The sequence below is a fragment of the Hypomesus transpacificus genome, chromosome 1 (genome assembly GCF_021917145.1).
Source record: "Hypomesus transpacificus isolate Combined female chromosome 1, fHypTra1, whole genome shotgun sequence".
NCBI classification, from domain to species: domain Eukaryota; kingdom Metazoa; phylum Chordata; class Actinopteri; order Osmeriformes; family Osmeridae; genus Hypomesus; species Hypomesus transpacificus.
This window is the reverse complement of record NC_061060.1, coordinates 811,803-817,831: the sequence shown is the minus strand read 5'-3', so window position 1 is coordinate 817,831 and position 6,029 is coordinate 811,803. Positions and strand designations below refer to the sequence as shown.

General features: G+C 43.2%; 1 protein-coding gene across 1 annotated transcript in view; it reads right to left on the bottom strand.

The window, feature by feature from the left end:
• Positions 1-4,956, bottom strand: part of lingo2 (leucine rich repeat and Ig domain containing 2) — a 159,450-nt gene extending 154,494 nt beyond the window's left edge. The window contains exon 1 of the mRNA XM_047025409.1: positions 4,466-4,956. The gene's annotated coding sequence lies outside the window, so the exon portion shown is untranslated. The remainder of the gene's footprint in view (positions 1-4,465) is intronic.
• Positions 4,957-6,029: the final 1,073 nt, after the last annotated feature.

Genomic DNA, 6,029 nt, shown 5'->3' with positions numbered 1-6,029 from the left:
TATAGGGTCTTCTTACTTCCCGTTACAGGGCCAACCAAAAGCAATCCAATCTGTGTTTCAAGGACAGAGGTCAATATTTTTTTGTCCCCCCCCCCCTCTCTCTCTCTCTCCAAACTGTCACTCTGTACTATGTCGTCCACCTTCGCTCTCCCATTCAGACACGCCGCCCCCCTGACCCCCGTTAATACTTTGTGTCGACACACGCAGAGAAGGAGGATGAAGAGGGGTTGTGGGAGGTGTCCTGGCACCAGGCCTGGTCAGCTCTCTCAGAAAGGTCATGCTCCAAAGAGACCGGGGAGGCAGGGTCACTGTCAACAGCAGTCCTCCACCCTGAGTCAGTCTCCTCCATGGCTAGCCTGGCTTCCCTCAGGCCCGGTACTGCCACCACCACTCTCTTCCTGCCAGCCCTCACTGGAACAGGATGTGGAGAGAGGCACGCACATGATCTGACCGCTTCATATTGTGTATTTAGGGGGGAGGATGTTTCTTCTTTTATTAATGATAGTGACAGAATGCAGAGAGACAGGAAAGGCGGGAAAGATGGAGGGGATAATGATGCAACAGAAGACCGTCCTCTAAACCTACAATAACATCATCCTCCTGAGATTTAATTACCACAGCTGCGACATTTTACAAACATACTCCAATGTCAATCCCAATATCTTTCGACACCAGGTGTCGAGTAAGAAAGGTATCGGGCACGTTTTGTTCCAACATGACAGATTTGACATCCGGTACTGGTCGAGCACCATGAGTAAGCATATTCAATAAACACCCCAGATGTTCAGGAGTATTACTCTTCACTCCATCAGCAATCCACGGGGGTGGAGAACACGTCATCTGAATGCTGGAGCAGCTTGGTCTTAATCTAACCAGGCCCTCATTAGACACAAGGTCTCTTCATCTCTCCACACCAGCTTGTGGTATATGCTGTGCAGATGTGTGGCATATGATCGCTGGGATAATATGTGCCAATATAGTTTTTGTATTCCAGCATGTATTGCACGTAGTGGCCTACAACTGAAGGCATGTGGCTAAGCACCACCTGGAATTGATTTAAAACAAGCCTGAAATGTATCTGCAATACAACTGTCAGCTTTGACATTCTGTCAAGTTCACCCCAGATATTAAAAAAGTACCAAACAGTGAACAGAGTCACTGTCGGTCACAAGCTCATCTAATTCATTTGTGATATTAATGTGAGCATATGGAAAGAGAGCAGAACTATGGCAGTAATGCAACAAGACATTGCCATTATTTAACTCCCTTCGAATAGATTTCTAGTTCCCATTGTTATAATGACTTGTGAATGTATCAGACAAAGGTCATCGCCTAATAAAAACCGAAAACCAAAAATTGAGAACGGGGGATATTGATTTTGTTTCGTTTTCTAAATGGACTGGCTAAAAATATGTCGGTTCAAAGATATGTCTTTCCTTTCATATTATCCACTCTGCACTCTTTCTAGTAGGAAAATAGTTTTACCTTCTTAAATTTAGGAATTCTGTGCTTCCGTGTGTATAAAAATTAAGTGTCTTTAACGTTTCATAAATCATCTGCAAAGTACTTCCTGGCTTCAGTATTGATGGTGTTGCACAGTGGCATTAAGGAACACTTGAGTTAATTGCTCAGACTGGAAGGAGGGTAAATGAATGTCCACTAAAAGGAAGGAAGTCTGTTATGTACCAAACCTGAAGCACTCCAAGCATGTCTGAATGAACTCCTCCATCTCATTCAGTTGAGATCTCTGCATCGTGTCAAACGTGTCTTTCAAAACGTTTCTGCTCATTCTTAAAATCTCACAGTTTCTACATAGTGGATGTCAGCTGTTTTGAATGTTCTCAAACCTGCCCTTTATTAATCCATGAAAAGCACAGCTATTTAGACAGTTTGAAAAGATAGATTTTCCTCAGATTATGTACAGTACAATGTGGCATGCTACATTTGATTTATCAAAACTCTGGCTATAATGCCAAGTGCAGTATCTGTTTAAGACCCAGCCTGATTGTGTGTAACTTAGGGGTTTGCTGAATGTGATTGGCCCATGATGTTTCAAGTACTATTTATTGTTATCTGTAATCTAGGAAGTTTTAGTACTAGGGTTAGTATAGTCGATTATTTATTGCTGTATATTTAGGAAGTTTCACTTATTTAAGCTCAGCATAGATGTAAATTATGTTCCATGTACTTATATGTTATGTTGTGCCAGGTGCTTGCGTTGTCTTTTCTTAAGAATTTCAGTGCCTAGTCTAACCTTGTGTTGTTCTGAGTACCTGACAAATAAAAGACTTGACTTGAACTTGAAGTGTCAATTCGATCTTATATCAGAAACATTTCCTAATATGGGAAAATGATCCCATGAGTAATCAATTCTGACTGTGTCTGCTAATGAAGTGGTAATATCATTTTAAGAGTTCTGATAAACCCAAAACAAAATGATAAATATTTCACTTGCATTGTTCCAAAAAATGCACAGATGATTGAAAATGATTTATTATGCTTGGAGGCAGATATGGCAGACGTCCGCTGCATGCTGGCATGCATGCATACTTATTCCAACCCCATTTATTTGAGCAATAAATCAAAACCATAGCATTTTTGCCTTCAAAGTTGTTTTTCTCTCTCTAATTTCCACCCTCTGTGAACGAGCCGTCTACGATACTGAAGAATCACTAGGGTATAGAAATGTTTCACTGTGTCCATACTGAGTTTCACTGCTTGGATACAGAAAGCTACTAAAATGGATGGCCATATCTTTGACTCCTCCATCAGACATTAAAAAGAAAAACACATCCTTCTCACAGAACGTTGGATAACTACAAATACCTACTGTACACACACACATCTACAAATGCACACAAACACCTACAAATATCCATATGCAAACATAGCTAAGTCAAATGGTTTATGAGATTTAACAGCTGTGTGTAATCTCAGTGTTGCTGATATGGAATGAAAGGTACGAGATGGTCCACTCAGAGCTTGCCTCAAACCGTCTCGCATTCAATACAGAGAAGATCTGCCAGAACTGACATGGTTAACACTCAATAAAACATCAAAAGACATGAAGCTCAGCTCTGACCAGCCCTCTCTCTCGCTCCGTCTCTCCATCTCTCTCTCACACACGCACACGCACGTCCTCCATACAGCTCATTAGATTAGACCTACACCTGGACCTCAGCAAAGCAAAAGATGAGAGGCAGAATGTATATTTCAAGAGGTAGCACATCACAGCATTGAAACTGAATGTCATTTCAATACCGGATAAAATATGTATTGGTTTAAGGTGGTAATTTCCTGTAAGATACTTTGTGTTGTGAGAGGAGAGGATGTTCTATTCTGTGTCTATCTGGTGTCTATCTGGTGAGATTCTACCACTGGAACTTTGGCGACGCTATCTCCACTCCTCCCAGTGGGGGGCTTATAGGAGAGAGACCTGTCTAATGTTTAGGTCCAGGGGCAAAGGCATTTAGTGGTCACTGGTTTGCATGTTACATGAGCAGACGGTTTTATAACCGTGTGCCTGGGCCGACTTCGAGAGGATATTTATTATTCAATTATTTTAAATATTTCAAGGGTAGACAGGATGCGCATGCTATCATAAATATTTCAGGTGTCCCTACAAAAGCCAGCGCCTGTCCAGAGGCACAGAGAGGGACACTGCAGACTCACTCCCACAGGAAACACTGGAGATTTCACATCATAGTCATCCCATTAGCACAGAGGCACTAATCATTTCCATTCAGCAAAAGACCTTGAAGAGTAAATATAAGCTAGTGATCACCTCCACCCTCCGGCTCCCCAACCCCATCTTCTTGCGAGTTTTTTTTTTTTTTTTTTAAGCCTGACTTAAAAAGACTGCGATAGAGATAAACAGAATACCATCCTCCACAAATACACCTGGAGGAACTGAAAGGGTGCTCAACATTAGATTAATGGTGCTGAAAAACCAGCACTCTCCCTTCTGATGAGGGAAAGTATCGTTAACACGCACAGTGGCTAAGCCTTCCATGACTCCGAACACAGGATCTAAAACACAAAGATAATTCCCTGCACCCAATGGATTTTGCACTGGTTTGTTGAAGACAAACACCAAAGGTAATTACGCCCCCTACCCCTAGCATTCACTGACCACAATACAGAGAAAGACATCCTTCCTATTACCCTCCTACCCCCTTTTCTATCCTCCCTCATCCCGACACCGATTCCACATCAAAAAACAGCTTTCCACAAAAAAATAAAAAAAATAAAAAGGTAATCATGTTTTCTGCATATAGGCGTTGTCTCAACTTTTCACATCCTGCTAGACTGACCGAATCCATGTGTGGGATGTGACTCCCATATCTCTCCATCTTCCTCATCCTCACCTCCTCTAGTGCTGAGGCTTCAGCTACCTTGTCTGGGTTCTGCACAGAAACCAGGACAGCAGTGCCGCGGACACTTAAGAAGCAGAGAGGGTGCTTACCTTCAGATGCCATTCAAGATCCTATAGTCCACAACATGAGCCCAAAGAAGCTGTCTGTCGCTCCAAGGAAAAAAGAAATGCTCTGTAAGTTTAGGTACCAGTTTGATTCCTTTATGTACCTAATCACTTTCCCCACTCATTCAGACAGCGCTCTTGCTGTATTGACTGTCCCTCTTCTCTATTTCCTTTAGATGAGGTGAATGTTTCTCTGGCGTTCCACCAGTAATCCACCTAATTAAAACCACAGAGATGATTGGGTCCTTCCAGCGTACAGACACAGAGAAGCAGTCCTTGTGCCCTTCGACAGCCTGCGCTCCCGTCCCTCCCCAGAGCGTGTCCGCTATCCAGCCCTCAGCAGGGGGGTTAACACCCCAGACGGCAAACTTTCAGACACCCAGCTCTCAGGAAGGAACGCTGAGGTGGATCACCAGCTCCGCTCGTCTGTTATTTCCCTCGATATCTTGCAGGTTTTTTTTTCTTCCTCGCTTCAATTTGCCCTTTCTGTAGCTGTCCTCTCTGGAGCGACGTCTCAGAGACTGAACGCAGTGCCGGAATGAGCCTCCCTCCCGCCCTCTCTCTCTTTCTCTCGCTCGCCCTTCTCTCTAACACACACACTCTCTCCACCTCTCACTGCATCTCCCACCCCCTCATTTTCTTCCCTTTGCTCTCCTCTGCCCCCCCCCCCCCCTTCCTCTCTCTATCTCTCTCACTCTCACTCTCCCCAGCTCTGTCATCTGACAATTACGGCTTTGGCATCGCAGTCGTGTCAGATATGGGAGCTTACTGCCGCACTCATCAGCAATCCATGGGGGATGAAATGTAATGTCTGATAAATATGTTAAATAAAAAGATAGGGACATGGTAGAAAGAGAGAAAGAAGAATAAACCTTGAACAGAAGCATCTTTTTTTATTATAGTTATCTGGTAAACGTGTATCTCTTCTGCACTAGTTTATTTGTAGCATATTTTGCAACTAAACGCTTCACGCAGTCGATAGGGTCTGTAGTTGATGCTGACTGACTGTCAAGAGTGATTGAAGAGAGACAAAAATAGAGTTGAAAGACCAGCGTTCTGCATTGAGCCAAGGACAATACATGCGTTTCAGCAGCTGTGAAATTATATAATTAGCAGTCTATACAAAACGGCCAACAGTTCCCTTATCGCTGCATGCTCTTACGCTAGGTATAGAATGTAAGCCTGGAGGCAAAGCAGAACACAATATGCAGGAACAACTGTAAACAAACAGGCCTAAGACTCCATGGCTTCCACTTCAGCCTCTCTTAGCACCTAATTGCTGAAAGAATATTCAAAATGTGCTCCTGTGCTAACCACAGCAATACAGCACATTTGGTAGGCTATTTCTTTACAGACATAGATATCTCCCAAATGATTGTTGAACTGATAAGGGTCATTTTGAGTAAAGTCCTACCTATTGACTTTAGTTTCCAATGTCATCTCTTCAGATCCATTTGTAGATATCAGTTCCGTGCTGCATGGGCTAGTTATAGCCTGTGCACGACCTTGATCTTGGTGAGACAAGGGTACGTCACTTCAACACCTTGTC